General features: G+C 36.5%; 1 pseudogene; it reads right to left on the bottom strand.

The window, feature by feature from the left end:
- Positions 1–684: 684 nt before the first annotated feature.
- LOC100947972 overlaps positions 685–20734 on the bottom strand; it is a 40900-nt pseudogene continuing 20850 nt past the window's right edge.

Here is a 20734-nt window from a genome sequence, read left to right as displayed (position 1 = left end):
ACATATGTTAATAACATAAACAGGTTAACTTCTTTTATCAGATGAAAACAGAAAACAGGCAGTTTCCAACAAGTTACCAGTCTTGCCTCCACACAAAGTTCAAAGGTACCTTGGTAATCCTGTCTTAGCCAATAGACAGGACATATTTGGAAATTAGCAAAACAAAGAGTTTAAATTAGGAAACAAAGTACTTTGTTATAGCTAAGATAGTTGATAGATGAAGCAAATGGTTGTAAATAATAAATGATAAATAAAGCATCTATTTTGAGACATTATGGCTTAAAATGCTATTCACTTTTAAATTCACAAATAAACACAGGTGTATTGTTCTGAAAAGCAATAAAGTCATGCACCTCCACTAGCAGATTTAGCACTTCTGCCCAAGTAAGACATCATCTTCTTTAAAAATATGCTTCATGCACTGTACTGGATTTTTTTTTTTTTTTTTGAGACAGAGTCTCATTCCATCACCCTCAGTAGAGAGCCACAGCATCACAGCTCACAGCAATCTCTAGTCTTGAGCTTAGTTGATTCTATTGCCTCAGCCTCCAGAGTAGCTAGGACTACAGGCACCTGCCATGATGCCTGGCTATTTTTTGTTGCAATTTGGCCAGAGCCGGGTTTGAACCAGCCACTCTCAGTATCTGGGACCAGTGCCCTACTCATTAAGCCATAGACAATGCCCTATTTTTTTTTTTTTGATGTAAATTTTAAAACATTTTTTTCTTTTTTGAACTTGAACGGGAACTAGAATGAGATGATCCAGAAGATGATCTGTGGTGCCTGAGTAAAGTAGTGATGTTCCATAGGGGTTGGCCCTGGGCTCAAAGTTGTGTAGTGTTTTAACCAATCACCTTTTAGGTGACCGTGATCTTGTTCATCTCTTTTTGTGATCACCAGATGAAGAAGATCTAGAACGACTTCTCTTTTTTCCCTTTCAGGAGAAGATGATGAACTTGAGTGAGATCTTTTTCATGGGGGAAAGGAGCCTCTGTGGGGCCCGGAGCTGGATCTTGATTTTGACCTATGAGATCACAAATGTTCTCTGGAACTGGAACAAAATCTTGACTGTGAACTGGAAGAACTTCTAGAACAGGACCTGGATCTAGACTTTGAGGGGGAGGATGAGCATTATGGAAGATGGTGAATGTGAAGATCAAGACTTTGAGCAACTGGTCTATTAGATTTCTTTTTATTACTATCTTCTTCTTCACTGGTATCAAGATTATATTTTGAGAGCTCAGCATCATCCTCATTTAATTTATATTTAGAAAGATTTTTATACTAGTCTTCTCCCTCTTATTCTTTATCTTCAACATCCTTCAATATAGATGTAGGACCAACTTCTTTCCCTCAAAGTTTTGAGAAATACAGTAGAATCCCTCAGTAACAGAATGGAACAGGCAGAAGAAAGGATCTATGACATTGAAGACAAAGCTTTTGAATGCTCCCAAATGCTCAAAGAAGAAGAGAAGTGGAGAGCAAAAACAGATCATTCCCTGAGAGAATTGTGGGACCACTCCAAAAGACCAAACATGTACCTTATAGAAATCCCTAAAGGAGAAGAGGATGGTCTGAAAGGCACAGATACTCTACTCCAAGAGATAATTGAGGAGAACTTCCCAACAATGGCAAGAGATAATGAAATTCAGATAGCGGTTTCAGAACTCCAGCATGATTCAACCCAAATAAAGTATCTTCTAGACACATTGTAATTAACTTCACCAAAGTTAATATGAAAGAGAAAATCCTGCAAGCAGCCAAATGTAAAAAAATCATAACCTACAAGGGGAAGAATATTAGAATGACTGCAGATTTCTCTGCTAGAACTTTTCAAGCCAGAAGAGAATGGTCATTGACTTTCAATCTCCTAAAACAAAAACAACTTTCAGCCCAGGATCCTGTATCCAGCTAAACTGAGCTTCACTTATGAGGGATAAATTAAATACATTAATGACATTCACACGCTGAAGAAATTTGCCATAACCAAATCACCTCTTCAGGATATCCTCAGACCTATTCTCCATAATGACCAGCACAATGGTCTTCCACCAAAGTAAATTCACTCTGAAATTCTTGACCAAAACCCAATTTCCACAGTGGTGAAAAGATTTAAAATATCCAATGGACTTTCAAAAATCTTGACACCCAAAATATTACCAAGCTTATCAATACTCTCAACTAATGTAAATGGCTTAAATTGTCCTCTAAAGAGGCACAGGTTGGCTGACTGGATATAAAAACCCAGGCCAGATATCTGCTGTATACAAGAATTTCATGTTACTTTAATGGATAAATATGGACTCAGGGTGAAGGGATGGGCATCTGTAATGCAGGCAAATGGAAATCAGAAAAAAGCAGGGGTGGCAATTTTATTGGCAAATACATTAGGCTTTAATGTATTTAATGTATGTACAAAAGTAAGGAAAGACAAAGATGGTCACTCCATATTTGTTAATGGAAACACTCAACATGATGAGATGTCAATTATTAACATTTATGCTCCCAACCAGAATGCACCTCAATTTATAAAGGAGACCATAACAGACATGAGCAATTTAATATCTTCCAGCACCATAATAGTCGAAGATCTCAACATCCCTTTGACAGTGTGGGCTAGATCCTCCAATAAGAAACTAAGCAAAGAAATTTTGGACTTAAACTTCACCATATAACAATTAAATTTAACAGACATCTATGGAACATTTCATTCTAACAAAACTGAATACACATTCTTCTCATCAGCCCATGGAACATCCTCTAATCTCATCTTAGGCCACAAGTCTAATCTCAGAAAATTTAAAAGTATGAAAATTATTCCTTGTATTTTCTCAGATCATCACACAGTAAAAGTTGAACTCACCAATAAAAGGCATCTGCATACTCGTACAAAGACGTGGAAACTAAATAGCCTGATACTTAATGATAGCTGGGTTATAGATGAGATTAAGAAGGAAACTGCCAAATTTTTGGAATAAAACAATAATGAAGACATGAATTATCAGAACCTGTGGGATACTTCAATGGCAGTCCTAAGAGGGAAATTTATAGCATTGCAAGCCTTCCTCAAGAGAACGGAAAGAGAGGAACTCAGTAACTTAATGGGACATCTTAAGTAACTAGAAAAGGAAAAACATTCCAACCTCAAACCCAGCAGAAGAAAAGAAATAACTAAAATTAGAGCAGAATTAAATGAAATTGAAAACAAAAGAATTATTCAAAAGATCAATGAATCAAAACATTGTTTTTTTTGAAAAATTCAATAAAATTGATAAAACTTTGGCCAACCTAACCAAAAGTAGAAAATTAAAGTCCCTAAGATCATCAATCAGAAATGACAAAGGCGAAGTTATGAAGCCTCAGAAATTCAAAGAATCCTTAATGAATACTACACAAACTTTATTCAAAAATATGAAAATCTGAAAGAAATTGACCAATACTTGGAAGCACGCCAATTCATATACATAATCAGAAAGGATTGGAAATGCTGAACAGACCTATATTAAGTACTGAAATAGAATCAACTATACAAAATCTCCCCAAAAAAGAAGAATCCGGGACGAGATGCCTTCGCATCAGAATTCTATCAAAACTTTAAAGAGGAAAACTAGTACCTATTTATTTAACCTTTTCCAAAACACAAAAAAAGAAGGAATACTTCCCAACACAGCCTATGAAGGAAATATCACTCTCATCTCCAAACCAGGAAAAGACCCAACAAGAAAAGAAAATTATAGACCAATATCTTTAATGAACATAGATGCAAAAATATTCAATAAGATCCTAGCAAACAGAATCCAGCAACATATCAGACGAATTATACACCATGACCAAGTGAGTTTTATCCCAGGGTCTCAAGGTTGGTTCAATATACATAAATCTATAAATATAATACATCACATAAACAAAATAAAAAACAAAGACCATATGATTCTCTCAATAGATGCATAAAAAGCTTTTGACAATATCCAGCATTCTTTCATGATCAGAACACTTAAGAAAAGAGGTATAGAAGGGACTTTTCTTAAACCAATAGAGGCCATCTACAGCAAACCCACAGTCAATACATATGTTTAGCTGGAGTCAAACATATGTTTAGCTTAAAATAGATAAAGATGGTTACATCATAAATACAGGTGCATGTGAGTATAAATAGGTTAGTGTACACATATATTTCCTAGCTCTGTCAGTGGAGAGGGGTAAACACAATGGCACCCACTTACAACAAGCAAACCTCAGGCCTAGGTGCAGTTTCTAATATTATTCTTCAGTGAAAGGAATCTGAGGTCTTTAAAGAAATGACTGATTTTTAGCCCTGGGGAGAAATTATACAAGATCAGTCTGGAGCATTCTGTAATGCCAGAAAGTTAGAAAATGTTCAAAAAACTATCTGCAATTATGTTGATAAGTCAAAACAGGAGACAACTAATGAAACTCCCAAGACACAAAGTTGAAAAATTTGGAGAACAAAATATCTGAACTAGTGTGGGATTATAACTCAAATTATCAAACAAATGTCCATGAGTCCATAGTAAATAAACAAACAAATAAGGAGAAGAAATATATCTTGTGTGCAGAAGGATTCAAAATTTAACAACTCCCATTTTGTACGTCAAAATTTGAAACTATAGATAGGTTAATGATTGTTTATTTACATATAATCCTAGTTCACACTGTGACTTTCTAATGTTACTTGCTCAAAGGTTGTGGAGGTCTTTTGTAATTAACTTTATACTAACTTTCTCTATATACTTAATAAACAGTTATTAAAGGAATGAATGACTTATTGAATCAATGAGTGAATAAAGCCCTCAGTTACACAAAACACTACATATAAGTTGAGGTATTACACTTATAAACCAGAAACAATATTTCTGCCACAGGAGAAACAAATTAAAAATGAAAAAAATTCCCTGAAATGGTAGAAATAAAGTGATCAGAAAAATAAAGATTCTGAAAATTATACCTTTTAGAATAAACAGATCTGGATGTAGGCAAGATCTAAGTTTAAGATCTAATCCAGATCCCTAATTGCTATTTAACCTTGATGAAATATCTTATATCACTGAGCTTCAGTTTCTCCTTCTGTGGAAAGAGAAAATAACTTTTAATAGGTCGAATTCATAGTGCTGCTATGAAGATCAAATTTACTCATAGATGGCAACATACATTATAAAGCGAATGTGCTGTGACAAACAATTATTGTCTGAGTGCACTGAAGTGGGGAAAATGCTTGACTATGAACAGGAGACAGTACAGAGATTAAACAGGCCAAGAAGGTATTAAGTGAAGAACTATATTGAATAAAAACCACATAATGAACACACAGACGCCTATGAAGATATCAGGCCCACAGCAGCTTTGGGCAGGATTCTCACTGGAGGAACTGAGGTTGGCAGTGTTGTATGTTTGAAACATTGTGCATCACACCATGGAGACAAGGGACAAGCAGTAAGGCTCCAGGATGTCCCAGGAGAATGGAGGACAAATGACACTGTTAGGTCTAGTGTCCACTGTCCATCTCACTTGGATTTTCCTTCATGAGGAAGGAAGACTTCATTTCCCACTAAAAAAGCAGATCATGAGACACAGTTTAAGTGTTTTTAGCAGGGACCAGTAATGGAAACTCTCAGGGTTTGGAGGTAATAGGATTTGGAGAGGAAGTGGTTTGCACTAAAGGATAGCTAGCTGCGTCCTAGACGTGGACAACAGGGGACCTTTCAGTGATGTGTAAATATTTGTCTTACAAAGTAGGCATAACATGTTTACGGTTTAGTAGTTTTTGTATGTTACTTTACCTTTACAAACATTTTAGGGCACAGAAAATGCTGTTATTCAGAATGCATTATATGAAGAGAAATATCTTCAGATTTAATGGAAAAAGTAGAAAACACAATAACCATAACAATTAAAGATGTTGCTACCATTTACTAAAGGTTACTAAGTTTCAGACACTCCAGGAGGAGCTTCACTCACCTCTGTGCTAATCCTAGTGCAGGGAGGGCAAGTATCCAATAACTATGTGAAGACACGGACACGAAGAGTGAGAGAGACTTCGTACCATGTGTGAAAGGCCACACGCATGGTAGGCGACGGAATCAGGCATTCTTTCCCTTATCCCAAACTGACGCAGACATTATTTTGAGAGGACTGCTAAGCCATATTGTGACCACAGATCAATTTTGTGCTAAGATCCTGTCATAGTGATGTGAAGAGAATTAATGTTTAGAGAGTGCTTGGATTCTGAACATATTGGATACCTGTTTTTCATTTTCCCACAAAGCAGCACTTTGAGGTCCATATCATGATATCCAGTGATACAGGAAGGAACTGAGTATATGACGCATTTTAGTATGCTCTGTCCTTCAGAATATACACTGCTTGGCAGGAAACATTCTATTTTTAGCTTCTGCCAGAAGCTGGGTTTGATCCCATGGGCATTCTACTCACCACAGCCTGGAATCACTGGATTTATCTTCATTGGCTAAACCACCTGACATATCTTTAACTACCCATTTGCCATTCTATGTCCATTGTACTTCTTCTTTTAACACAAATAATTCTATTCAAATGAGTGGCTATTTCACATACCCCTTTAATAACTTCATTTACTTACAAATGCAGGTGGTGTTTTAGCCAATCTTCTGCATAATTACATCATAAACACCCTTTGCTTTTTTCCACATGCTGCCCTGCAGGGAGCAGTATAATCTGTTTCTCTTTGGCAAATAACACTTTGGTTTGGCCCTTGTTAGTTTCCCTTTCTATGGCTCACATAAGCTGAACATATGAATAGAACAAATAATGACTGAAAACATCATTTGACAGAGAGAATGCATGATTTCCATAACACAAGACACCTAATATGAGCAGAATAAAAGAAAAAAATCAAACAGATGTAGTTGTTGTACCTTGGTTTGGGAAGTACTTCTAAAAATTCAGATGAGAAGACAAGCAGAAGGGCCCAGCCCCAGGCATTCACTGGCTCTAATCTCTTTAAAGTGCCCCAGGAAGATCCATGTACATTTACATGAGAGCTTTAGAAAATGTTGCTAGTGACTTAACACCATCTTGGAAGCAGCTTCAGGCTGATTTCTTGCCCAACTGTTCCAAATGGATTATGGGTTACACTGGGACAACAGAGACATGAGACTAGCAAGAAGCCAGCCAAAATTAGTCTAGCACCAGAAGAACTGTCTGCTGCTGATGAGTACTCAGAAAGCAAGTTCTTGTGTGAGGGACTGAGAGGTCATAGAGAGCTCTTCCTAACTTGAGAAGTGGTGATACAAAATGATCCAGTCAGCAGATAGGGACAGGAACCATAAAGGAAAAAATTACCTTAAAATTTTAGTACTCAATACATATCAATAACATGATCTTGTACACAGGATGTCCATAAAGTTTGTGTGAAATTTTAAAATTGCATCCTGTTTTAAATTGCACACAAACTTTATGGCCATCCTGTATTATATCTTTTATCCCTTGTATTTGCAAAAGTCAAACGTGACTTGAGTATTGGAATTTTAATGCAGCTTTTTCCTTTCTTACAGTGTCTACATTTTGGCACCGTCTGTGTTATATAGAATATTATTATATATGTTAAATATGAAATGTCTGATTTTGAATCCAAAGTTTAGTTTACTATATCTCAAATAAGAAGCAGCACAGTTCATCAAAATATGTGCCTAGACTGTCAACAGTGTTGCCATCTTAATGGTAGCTCATTTACATGGGCAAGTGAAGAAGTCTGGCCAGCAAGTGACAATAAATTCACAAAAGGTATGAAAATACAGCTTGTTAAGAACTATTTTTCCTTGCAAGCAGTGGTTCAAATCCTGGAAAAAGTGGTAGTCATTTGGTGCAAAATATGGTGAACATGGTGAATGAGTTTCCAAGTTCAGCTTCTGTAGTTTGAGCAGCATTGTTTGCTAAACTTGTGGTCCAGCCTTGTCTTGCGAAAGGATTGCCTGTCTCTGTTGACCAATCTCAGCTGCTCATTCTTAAGCATTTTCATTAAATCATCCTATGGGCTGCGGTAGACATCTGCAACAATTGATTGATCAGGTTTCATGAAGCTGTGGTGGATAATACCAGGGCTGAACCACCAAACAGACACGATTAGTTTCTTTTGATGAATGGTTTTGGATTGTTCAGCACTTCATCTGTACCGAACTTGCAGAGTGCTTGCAATTGTCAAAAAGCACCCATTTTTTTTGTCACATGTAACATTACCGTGTAGAAATAGTTTACCTTTATGTCACAACAGCAAAGAAAGACAAGCTTCAAAGTGATTTCTCTTCTGATGCTAATTTAATGCTGTACCATCCATCCAGCTTCTTTATCTTGCTGATTCGTTTCAAATTGTTCAATATTGCTGGACTAGTTAACATCAAAACCTTGCTGCTAATTCACATGTAGACTGAGACTAATTTGCTTCCATTACAACTTTCAGCTCATCACTGTCAACCTTGATCTCAGTTTGCCCACATCACTCATTTTCAAGATGAAAATCGCCAGAACACAACTTCTCAAACCATTCCTGGACTGTGCGTTCATTAGCTACAGCTTTGCAAACACTGTGTTGATATTTCCAGGTGTCTGCGTTGCATTGGTCCCACAGTGGAACTCAAATTCAAAAATAACAAGCATTTTTTACTTATCCACAATTTCACAAAATTTACTTCAACAAAATTTGAAAGATAATCACAATCTTTCCAAATGTGCAATGGAAAGAATGAGGATTTGTCTTCACAATAAAAATAAAACAAGTGTCAAAGTAATATGGTAGATGTATCCACTATCAAACTTAGTGCTTAAGGAAATTAAAAATTTCATATTTACTAACCTTAGTATATAGTACATATTAATACGGTATACACATACACACATGGGCATTCTCTATATAAATGAGGAATGTTTGTAGAATTCAGTGTCATGGATTTTATTACATGCTTCTGAGAAATGAGGAACTGAGATGGGATGGTGCCCATACTGGATCATGTAGAAACCCCAAGTGTAAGCACTGAGTGAAGTATTTTACTCTCACATGATACTAGTACTTTAAACTGGACAAGGCTTTGAAAAACCCTCCTGACTATGCCATCTTTCTTTGGCCTTTTTAACTGTCTGATATCATACTGCAAGTCCCTACAGCATTTTATTTGATTTCCACACAGCTAAATATTTCATGGAAAACTCTAAAAATATAGCTTCATTTTTTTCTAGCTTTCTGTCAGGCTCCTTATTGGCTTAACAATCATGTCTTTTCTTTCTGTTTTTTGCATGTACCCTACCTCGACACCAGGCACCCTATAGTACCTTAGTAATATTTAAGTGACCTTAAGTGTCCCAGGTGACAGCCCATATTACCTTAGTACTGTTTAAATGATCATTCATTTTTGTTATATCACTTCAGCCATCAGCTCAAATTTCTTCAATTTGCTATGGATTTAAATCTATAGATCATGAATACAGAGCCTTTTCTTTCTAAATTTCTTGATGGGTAATTATACATGTATCTGGTTCCTGATCTCTGTTTATTTTGTGTAAGTTATTTCCTAGTTTACTATAGATAAACTGTTCATTTCTTCCCTCGGCTTTGACTCTGGTTAAAAAAATTTTAAGCTTAGATTGAAATTATACAAAAATTTTCACAGAAGAGTTTTTTGTTCCCTAGAGGAGCTATTATTATTTTAATTCATAGTTATAATTACAGCAGTGCTTATTGGGATAATTCTCCAAGACTCTCAAACATTTTCTATAAGCATGTTTATTGTTGTTAATGTACCGTAGATTCCTAGAAAGAACTAAGCTATTAATTTGGTACATCGGGTTTGCTGCCAGCTGGGATGAATGACTTTCTGATACCCTTAGATCATATTTAATAGTTCATTGATACTTAGCTGAATTTTAAACTGAAATTGTTGTAAAATAATGAGGCACAGGGTAGAGTGGAAAAAAATTGAAAGTCTGAATTCCCATATTTCATTTATTTCTGGCTTCCTTTAAATATTATTTTAAATCTGAATACATTAAGAATGACAGAAATAAGGTTAGGGAATATGGGGATATGTCTTCTATCATGGATAAAATAGATACAGAATAAAATGAAGAATATAGAATAGATCTCATAAACAGGATCCTAAAACTTTGGGCAAGTCGAGCTTCAGGTCCTCAGTTTAAATTCATGTGGGATAAGAAAAAAATGGAAAATTCCTCTGCTTACTTTTTCTTCTTTCTGATCATCCTCCTCTTCTTATATTTCTTCCTTCCTTCTGTAACAACTATGTCAAATGTGATTCATGAGATACAACAAAACACAACTTCATTTAATCCTCTACTGTTCTCTTAAATTGAGTGACCTGGGAATAATGTTTTTTTAACTTTCAGGATGGACATTTGAGTACAGTACATAAATATCTTTTAAGATCAGTCCTAACTAATCTCATAGATATTTTTCAGGCAAAAAAACCCCCAATTTTTAATATTTTTAACTAATATTTGAAAAAAAGAATGCTTGATGTGCATATATACTTCATAATAAAATTTTACCCTCTTCCTTACCTTGTGTTTGCCTGTAGCCTGCCTTTGCAGAAGGGTGATCTGCTCTCAGCCAACTCTCACTCTGTCTCTGTCTCTCCTTCTCCTCAGCTCCTCTCCCACTCTCTAGTAAAGAGGTCTTTAGAATTACATTGTTGTAACCTGGGACAGAGGGGAGATTATAATTAGAACTGTCTTACTTGGCTGAGTGGCTCTATATATAGACACAATTAATATTGATATTCTTATGGAAATTCTCTTTTTGGTTCTTTCCAACATCTTTTTTGAGTTAGAATAATGTATCTTTACTTCAGATCTTCCTTCTTCCTTCACATGAGAGATTCATTCTCAAATTCTTCCCTGGAGGTTTTCTATGCCCCCCTGAAGGCTGTTTGCACATGATCTGAGATGACCCTCTGCCTGCCTCTCCTCCACTGGCTTAGCTAAGAGCCCACATGCATCCTGGAACCAGCAGTTCAGGACGTGTGGATAATTCCAGCACAGGTGTCTTTAACCTGCTTCCATGGCTCTCAAACTTTAGGTGTCAATCAGGCACTAGTTTGGTCACAGATATCTTCTAGGTTCTCTTGGTGTCTTTCTGAAGCCCCTTCCTAAGTCTGAGGTGAAGGAGGTGGCAGCCTCTTAGACCACACATGGTGACACCAGCTCCCTCCTTAGAAACACATGTATACACTGTCTCTATTCCCTAATCAGATCCTATTTGTGTAAGTGATGAGACAAATTTTAGTGCTGAGGAAATATACTGTAAAATCTTCTACCTCATGTGTATGGTGAACTGATTGTAGAATTTATTATACAGTAAATCTTGGTGGCTATGGACACCTCAGTTTAAATATCCTGTTAAAATCTCATCATATTCTGTTGATACCTTGTAGGAGAATGAACATCATGCTTATAAGAACAGTCACTGGTTCTTGAAGGAAACAAGGAAATGCTGAAAGCAGCACAGCCCCTTGCCTAACCTAGAGATGTTTTACAGCCTGGGGAGAGGCCCTCAAGTAATCTAGTGCCCTAATGAGATGAGATCAGTCCCTTGTTAGTAAGCAGATGTTGGACCTTGAACATTTGTGATGGTCAGGGTGGGAGTTGAACCCATGGGGAAAGAGCACATAACAATCCTTAAGCATGTAGCCCTTGTATGTGATTACTGGGCACTCCCCACACCTGTTATGTATCATCTCAATAAACAGCCATCAGAGAGGAGTAGAGGCTTTCCTGCACCTCTTGCAAACTTGTACTTTCAATCAGCATATCGGCTATTTCCTGCTTCTGGCACTGGGGACAAGGTGGTGCTGAATAGTGATTTAGTCAGCAAGATGCCGGTGGTTGACTGCTGAGGACCAAACAGCAAGAGGGAAATTATGGGGAAGCAATGGGTAACTCCCCATCCCTAGAGTTGCAACAATTTGACACTGATGAGGAAGATAATGTTATAACACAGAAGGTTCAATCAGAAAAAGAGAAAGATAAGAGATGAAAGAAAGATGTGAGAGGATACAAGGAAGATAATGTTATATTACAGAAGGTTCAATCAGAAAAAGAGAAAGATAAGAGAAAAAAGAAAGATGTAAGAGGATACGAGTCTATAGACCCTGAGTCTCCTCATCCATTGCCACTTTCACCCATCAGTAAAACCAGGATAATAAACTGAACAAAATTCCAAAAAATAAAAAACACAAAACTTAGGAGAGTTCTTCTAGTTCTTTCTCAGAAGAGGAAGTATGTGACACAAATACTAATAGACAAAGAGATACCTTAATGACTATCATGACAGCTCAGATTAACAGGTAGAAGGCTGATTGAATTGTTTCACTGTTAAAACTACTAAATGCCATAATTTGGGGAAACTAGGCCACATGAGAAAAGAATGTTGGAAAAGGAACAGCAATCAGAATACCAATGGAAAAAGCAATTTCTTATTCAATAATCAAAAGAAACAAGGAGGATGTAAACCCCCAGGTGTACACCCCAGGTGTAAAAGGGGTTCCATTGGGCAAATGAGTGCCGCTCCCAATTTGATAAGAATGGAACACCATTACAACAGGGAAACTATAAGTGGGAATCAAACCAGAGCCCATGGGCAAAAAATACAGATAAGAGGAACTACCCACTCACCAACAACTTTAGCCCATCCAATCCCTTTTGCATATCACACCAGGTAGTGCTGCTTTCGATTTGCCAGCATGTGATAAAATCTGAGATGTCTGATGGGAACTTGATTGGGTGTTACGTTGGGGCCAAGGTTTTGCTCAGATCATTACAGAATGACAAGAAAAGCAATGGCTGCCTGACTGCTGGCTCAAACCTCAACATGAGCAAGAGTCCATTTACTGTGAACTCTGGATCAACTTCCTCTGAAGAACTGCTAACTGCCCCCCCCCCCCATATCACCATCCATTTCCAGCAGGAAGTAGTTCGGAGCAATCAGCATCCCTTTTCCCTAATAGCAGTTGGAGCCTCTGTTTGGAGTGTGAGGACGGATACAGGGTTCCACTACTCAATCCTAAACATTTTCAACAGTATGGCTAATCCTTCTCCCTTTTCCTCTGTGAAGGCCCTTATTGGCTTCACTGGTGTAATTTTGTTAATTATTTTGTGTTTTTTGTTCCTTTGCTTAGCTAGAAGTAGAGCTGCTCAACGAGAAGAACAGATGACTATCTTAAACAGAAAGGGGGATATGTAGGAGAATGAACATCATGCTTATAAGAAAAGTCACCGATTCTTGAAGGAAACGTGGAAAGAAGGACAGTCTCCTGGCTAGCCTAGAGATGTTTTGCAGCCTGGAGAAAGGCCTTCAAGTAATCTAGTGCTCTAAAGACATGAGATCAATCACTCATTAGTAAGCAGGTATTGGACCTTGAACATTTGTGATGCTTCAGGGTGGGAGTTGAGCCCATGTGGAAAGAGCACATAATGATCCTTAAGCACATAGTCCTTGTATGTGATTACTGGGCACTCCTCACACCTGTTATATATTGTCTCAATAAATAACCATTGTGAAGGTTGCTCAAGGCTCCCCTGCACCTCTGGTGAGCATCACCTCTTGAAAGCTTGTACTTTCAGTCCACATACTGGCTGTTTCCTGCATGTGGCACTGGCAACATAGTGGCTCTGACAATATGTCTTGATATAAAATGAAAAAAAAGAAAGGAGAATATTTCATGCTACCATAAAAATGTATGAAATTCAAATTTCTGTGTCCATGACTTAAGTTCAATGCAAACAAAGCCACACTCATTCCTTTCCATGATGTCTATAACTGAAAAGCACCAAGACCAGAATTGAGATGAGAGAGAAATCTTACAGCCTGCAACACCAAAAATACGTTGTGGCTATTTACAGGGAAAAGAAATTGCCTATTCCTAATGTAAAGTACTGAAGTCTTTATAAGGAAAAGACTTCAACAACGTTGAAGATTGATTCTGTCAATATTCAATTTAGGTAAAATATAATAGTTACTAACCTGAGGGAGATGTAAGCAACAAGCGTATTAAAGACATAAACCAAAGGAAAAGTGAGTGTTATTTGAACTATTGGGAGTTCAAATTAATCAAGATCAAAATATGGAGATAAAAGGGAGCATGTCTCCTCCATCTCTAAGGTCTTCCACCTGCAACGTGCTGATAGGGATTATCCATTGTTTTACCAAAAGTGAATAATAGGATTTTCCCTGATCTCCATATTCTTTCAGTCTGTCTGTTTTCCATGTGTTGTTATATATTAAGGTATTCTGAAAATAAGTGAAGATAATTCCCTGTTCTGACTTCCATTTTGGAGACTTTATGATCTCCTTGGGTATTTTGTCAATATATCAACAAACCATAGATGCTTTTGTTATTTTGTTTTGTTTTGTTTCTTACTGTAGGCCATAGAGAAGTATCTCAAAATGTATTCTCCATAGTAAGTATTTTTATGACAATTTTCCAAAAAGAATCTTTTAGTTCATGGCAAAATATAAAGAAGTATTAAAATATGATTAAAATATGAAAAATTTGTTGATTTTTTTATGAATCAACTCAAAGGTAATACACATGACAACACTGGATTTCATTCAATATTTCTAAAAATATATATGCTATATGCTATATATTTAATTCAACAAAATTTAGTTATTTTTCTTATTAATTTCATAATATTTGCTGAGGCTACAAAGCTGAGTAAGAAGTGGTATCAATGTTTATATAAAGGTACATTTATTTCTTGCCTTAAGCAGGGGTTTTATAATTACCTATAGCAGTACTCATTTAAACTGAAGAACTTCAACCAAGGGAAAAAAAAGTATTGATAAAAATATCTACCAACACATTTATTGAAGATAAACAGAATACATTTAACCTTGAGGTTAGAGATTAGGCTAATTCTCTTGGCATTGGTGTTTTTTAAAAAGTTGAGCTCTCTTCAAATTAATATATGCTTAGTGAAAACCCGAGCTATCTCAAGTACTGTAAAAATTATTAAAAAGTCCTTAGGGCCCACTCCTCAGGAGCTCATAGTCCTAGCCTATGTCCAGAGGCTGTCAGGACCCACAATTCTGGGCATATCCGACATGCCTTGTTGGAAATGAGCATAGGACCACTCTAAAGATTCCATCTAAAACCTATGTCCAATACAGAGGTGATCTGGAATTTGTGTAAGAGCATATTTTTAAATAAAGTCTAATATGTCTTTGGCAGCACCTGGGTGAAACAGGAAGTCATTATCCTAAGTGATGTAAACCAAACACCACATCTTCTTCCTATACATGGAAGCTAAGCTGCAGGTACCTAGGGTCATACCAAGTGGCACAACGGACACAGGAGACTCAGAAAAGGGAGGATGAGATGTGGGTGAAGGACCAAAAATTACTTTATTTGGTACAATGTACACTATTCAGGTGGCAGATACACCCAAAGCCCTGAATTCCCACTATACAATCCATCCATGCTTCAAAATATCATTCTTATCCCCTAAACCTATCAAAATAATTTTTAAAAATTATAATATAGGAAAAATAAATACTTTCTTGAGTAAATCCATATAATAAAACAAAAGCAGACTTTTTAGAAAAGGTAACAAAACAAGAGATGCCTCTTTTCTTTTTGTTCTTTTCCTGTTGGGAATGGTGATGGCTGCATTGTAGATGTGCAGGATGGCTCAGGAGGCTTCATCGTGCTGCTGGCCAGGAAATATATGAACAAAATCTCTATTATGCCCATGTAAATAGGGCTCAGTGAAGGCAAGAATGATGCATCTGTAGAACCTAAGTCACTTATAGATTGGTCTAAGATCTCAACTAGAACCTTCAGATTATGTAGGTTTAGGGTCAGGCCAACAAGGCGAGTCAGTTATTCCCAGCATTATGGGTCCCCATTGCCTCTGGGATACAGACTAGTGAAGAGCAGTGGGCTGAGGATTTCTTAACCTCTTCCAAAGCAAGGGATAACCACGTGTTGGTCTCTCAATACCCCCTTTACCTTCTAATAGCTTACAGAAAGAAAGCAAGCCTCTCCATTACTTCAAAATCAGAGCACATAGAATAGCTTTTGCATAAAAACAATGGACTGACCTTACATGATTCTCGGGCTTTTGATTTCTGTTTCTAATATGCTGTAATCTTAAATTACCTTTGCAGCCTTAGTTACTTGGCCTCTACTGAGATGCAAGGCGGTGATTAAGCAGGCACCATCTTTATGGTTTTACTGCACTTCATGTCCTTGGTTGATACCGTGCCTTGGATCTCTGGTATTTGGTATCACCTTGCCACATGGATACACATCATCCTGTTTTCTTCCTCTGATCTAGAAAGAGGAGACAACCCCTATTTAAAAGACTGACTATAGTAGCCATACCTCCCTCCAGATGTGTAATTAAATGGGTAAATCTGGCTCAGCTCTATTCTAAGGGAAAATGACTTACAATATTGCCACGAGATACAAGGTCCATTATGGCAGGTCTGATCTCACAGGACATTGGCCCTTAGTAAGTCATATCCTGGCCCATGGGCCTTCCTCCCAAGAATAGTGTGTATACCCTTCATACCACAAGATATAGATTTTGCCATAAACAAAGAATATTTAGCCCATAAACATGTAAATGATGATTCATATAACATGTAAGTGAACTGGCTTTAAGCCATGAATTATAAGCTCCCCATATTTTGAATTAGACAATTAATAATGCCTTGATGTAATTAATGACAATTAATTAACCAGGTTACATCATAGACCTTTATAATGGCAAGAGTGTTTCTGATAAATGTCATTGATTGACAGTCTGGGCTCAGGAAACTCTTAACTATCCCATCCTGGTTCCCACTAGCACCCCTTTATACCAGCTCTCTCCTACAATGCAGAATGTAAGCACCCTTCTGATTTCTTCTGAGAGGAAGCCAGATATCTCTATATTCTCTCAAACATATTTGAATAGCAGATAGTATACTTTTTCTTTGTAAAAATTAAAAGCATTTCCTCTCAGAGGAAAATCTATTCTCTTCTACTTACACGTACCTTAATAATGCTGGGTAATCACCTGAAAACCATGACTGCTTAAATAAAAAAGGAAAATAGAGAAAGAATATTATTTGCAATAAAATGTAACATAGAATGTGAAGATAAAATCGTGTTTTTCCAATGACTTATGTTGTCTTTACCAAGCTCACTACATACTACTGGAAGATTTAATTTAGAAAGATAAAATACATTGACTTACTAGTGAGTCGCTGGGTATTTGACAGAGGAAGGAAGACACTAGCAAGACTCTTATCTTCCACAAAGGTTAATTCTCAGTGGAGAGATTTATAGACTTTTTGTATCTTTATATCTGGTACTACTTCCCTTTCAAAACACTGTTCAAATTAAGTAATGTAACTCCATTAATTAAAATCATAGAATATAGTTGTGGCTTCTTGACAAATTCATTGAAATTTGGGTGAGCGCTAGTGTAATTACAGCCTACTATAAAAAGCTTTATTTCTTTTTTAAATTTTCATCATTTTATTCTGAACAGATTTGCTATTACAGTTTGTGAGCAAATAAGGTTCATTTTTATTTACATCTTTAAATATTTTTATCATGTCTCAAATTATTGTGGAACAACCATTCAACTGCTTTTTAAAAAGAAAAAAGTATGTTTCTCAAGTGTGAGTGTGTGACACACGTTCACATGTTGGGCAGAGAAGATTCAATCATGTCACCTTCCTACTTCAAAGAGCTCTAGAAATATGACAGGACAAGGACCCTTTCTACCTCAGAAATAAGAAGATGATTAAAATCAGTGGTAATAATCTTCACCAGTAAAGACGGTTTGCATTTCAAACCATGTCCCTAAACTAGACCTCATTTTGTGCAGGTAAAAAAGTATTATTGATGTACTATAGACTCAGCTCCTATTAGGCTCTCACCAGGCTTCCATGGAAATTTAATAACCCCCAATCATCTATACACTAAACATTTCTCACAGCAATGTTTTGTTTCTTTGTTTCCTATTTTCGTTGGAATGAGATAGTGGGTGGACTGAGGAGAATTATTAACAAACAGGAAAAGGGTTTGCCCCATGGTCTTTAAACGTACATCCAAATGTTTCTTTATGACATATACAAAAGATTGCACAGCAAATAACAAATGGACATTAACAGAACTAGGATGCACCTGCTCGTGCCCAATGACACAGTTTGCTTTATTCTTTGACTTTTATGCTTGTGGCTTAGAGCATAATATTCACGTATTGTGGGGAAAATTTAAATTTAATGTTTCTAAGTTTAAATGTAAAGTAATAAATTATTTAATTTGGTGCTAAACATTAGTCCATAATATGGGTATTATTTATATAAGTGTATTAATTCTGTATGTGCCCAGGAGAAAACTATTGAACAGCCTGCTACAGTGTGAAAGTCTGTGCACTAGATCATGTCAAACTCCCGTTGCAGCTGCCCTCCTTGCAGTCTAGAATTATTATCTCTTCTCTTAATTGTAATATTAATTCTCCTCTTCTGCTCTTACCCACAGCTCACACAAGGCTGGTCACAGCATTGCTTTTAGAAAAGAAGCATGCAGGAGGAAAAATGCCAATATCTGTTCAGTATTAAAACTTGAAGAGAGAAAAAACATTAAATGTTATATATTCTGTACACATTTGGTAAATATTTATTAGAATAAATTATTGTGAAAGGTTACATGCACAAATATGGATACAGGTTATTCTGAGATAACATTTTACAACCTGAAGTGGAGTGATGAAAAGGAAAGAGTGATGCATAGGGCTTCAGAGAGACTTGAGCATATGCTTGGTACCAAGGCCTTCTGGGGCAAGTTACTGCACACCTAAGCCTGGATGTCTCATCCCTACTATGGGGATAATCTTTACGCATAAAATGGCTATGACGGTTAAATGATATAGCACATGGGAGGCACCACACCCACACCCACACTTAGTGCTCAAGAATATTAGTCCACTTTTGCTGCTGTTGTAATGTACAAACCTGCTTACACACACTTGTATGTATCACTACATTACACTTTTCCCACCTGCTCTTTTCCACACCAAACGAGTAATTGCAATTATCTACCCAACCAGAATATTCACAGATTTGGAAATAGTGATGTCTCTTGAGAATACGAGTCTCATTGGAATTATATCCTCTCATGTACTTGATTGTTGCTCCTCCTTTATTCCTCCTATAAAGTGGATTTGGCACTTTTAGACTTAGTTCAAGGGAAACGAGGATCCGATGTAAGCGTCAGAGCCTGTTTATCCTTGCTCAAGTCTCACAACCCTCTTTTAACAAACAAGCATCCTTCAGGGCATCTCGTTACTAACTGGGATGATTGTTTCAAAAATCAAAAGCATAATGAAATTTTAAGAATTCTTATCTTTAACATGCTTACACTGGCTGCAATGCAAAGGACAGACTGGGGCATAAGTGTGGAGGCAGAGAGACTGGTCAGTATGTTGTTAGAACTCTCCACCTGAAACTTAATGCAGTTAAAAAGCCAGCAGAAGACCTCAGAGATCTGAAGGAAACTCTACCGTACTGGAATAGAACTGAGGTAGAGAGGACGTCAACCCACAGTAACAGCTGTAAGAGTTGAATATGAGAGCATGCTCCCATATATAGGTGAACTAGCAAGTGAGAGTACAGACTTTAAATAATGCTTCCATACTAGGAATAACGTTTCTGTGGATTATAAATAGAATCACACAAAGATTTCAGAGAAGTTGGCTTTTCATCAGTTAATGATCCCCTAATCTCTCAGAGCCTAGCAGTGGCCATACTCGTTGGTTCTAGGAATAAAATGCTCTGTCTTCTCAGCACAAAGACACAATGGTAGCTGTATGAATATCTAAGAAATAATGTTCAGGCCTCCAAAAAAAGTATTCATGATTTATTGTGTGCATTCTAAGTACCAAATACTTATGTACCCTTATGACAAATTTATAAGTAGTAATTAGTTCCATTCTTTAGTTAAGAAATTGAAATTCCAAATCCTGGAAGGATGGAGTGACATACTTAGGCCTGTGGATTCAGTTATTGGTAGAACTGGAATGTGAAACTAGGCTGTGTCTAATTACAAATCTGCATATTTTCAATTTTACACAGCAAGTAAAATTATATAATAGAAAGAAAAGTACCAGCTTGCATAAATCTTATTAATTGAAAAAACTTGGTTATGAAACTGAACAATATAATTTTTTATGCAGCAAAAATAGAAAATTGCCTAAGAAGTAGTAGATCAAAAAATTAAGATGTTATTACATAGTTAACAGTTAAGTGATTATCTTTTTTGTTCTAAAAGTTATAATTGTTTGGAATGATTCTATGTAGCTTGTGTAATGCAAAATGATTATTTCAGGTATTTCAAAAGGAGTGTTTTGCTTGTCTATACAGTTTAAATAGTTCTTATTATTTTTAATAATTACATTAAATGATAAATGTCTATTATCTTTTTTAATTAAACTCTTTTATATTGAGATGATTGAATATTCACATGCAACTGAATGAAATACAATACAAGGGAGTTTTTCTGTACCCCTTACATGGTTCTCTGTAATCATAATATCTTGCAAGACTAGTATCACAGCCAGAATAGTGACATTGATGAAATCCACAGATGTTATTCTAATTTCCCCAGTTGTACTTTTATTTGTGTGTGTGTTTAATTCTATGTAACTTCATCACATGGAGAGATTCATGTATCTA

The sequence above is a fragment of the Otolemur garnettii genome, unplaced genomic scaffold (genome assembly GCF_000181295.1).
Source record: "Otolemur garnettii isolate 467f Iridium unplaced genomic scaffold, OtoGar3 scaffold00022, whole genome shotgun sequence".
NCBI classification, from domain to species: Eukaryota; Metazoa; Chordata; class Mammalia; order Primates; family Galagidae; genus Otolemur; species Otolemur garnettii.
The sequence above is the reverse complement of the archived record's forward strand: the minus strand, read 5'-3'. Positions and strand labels throughout refer to the sequence as shown.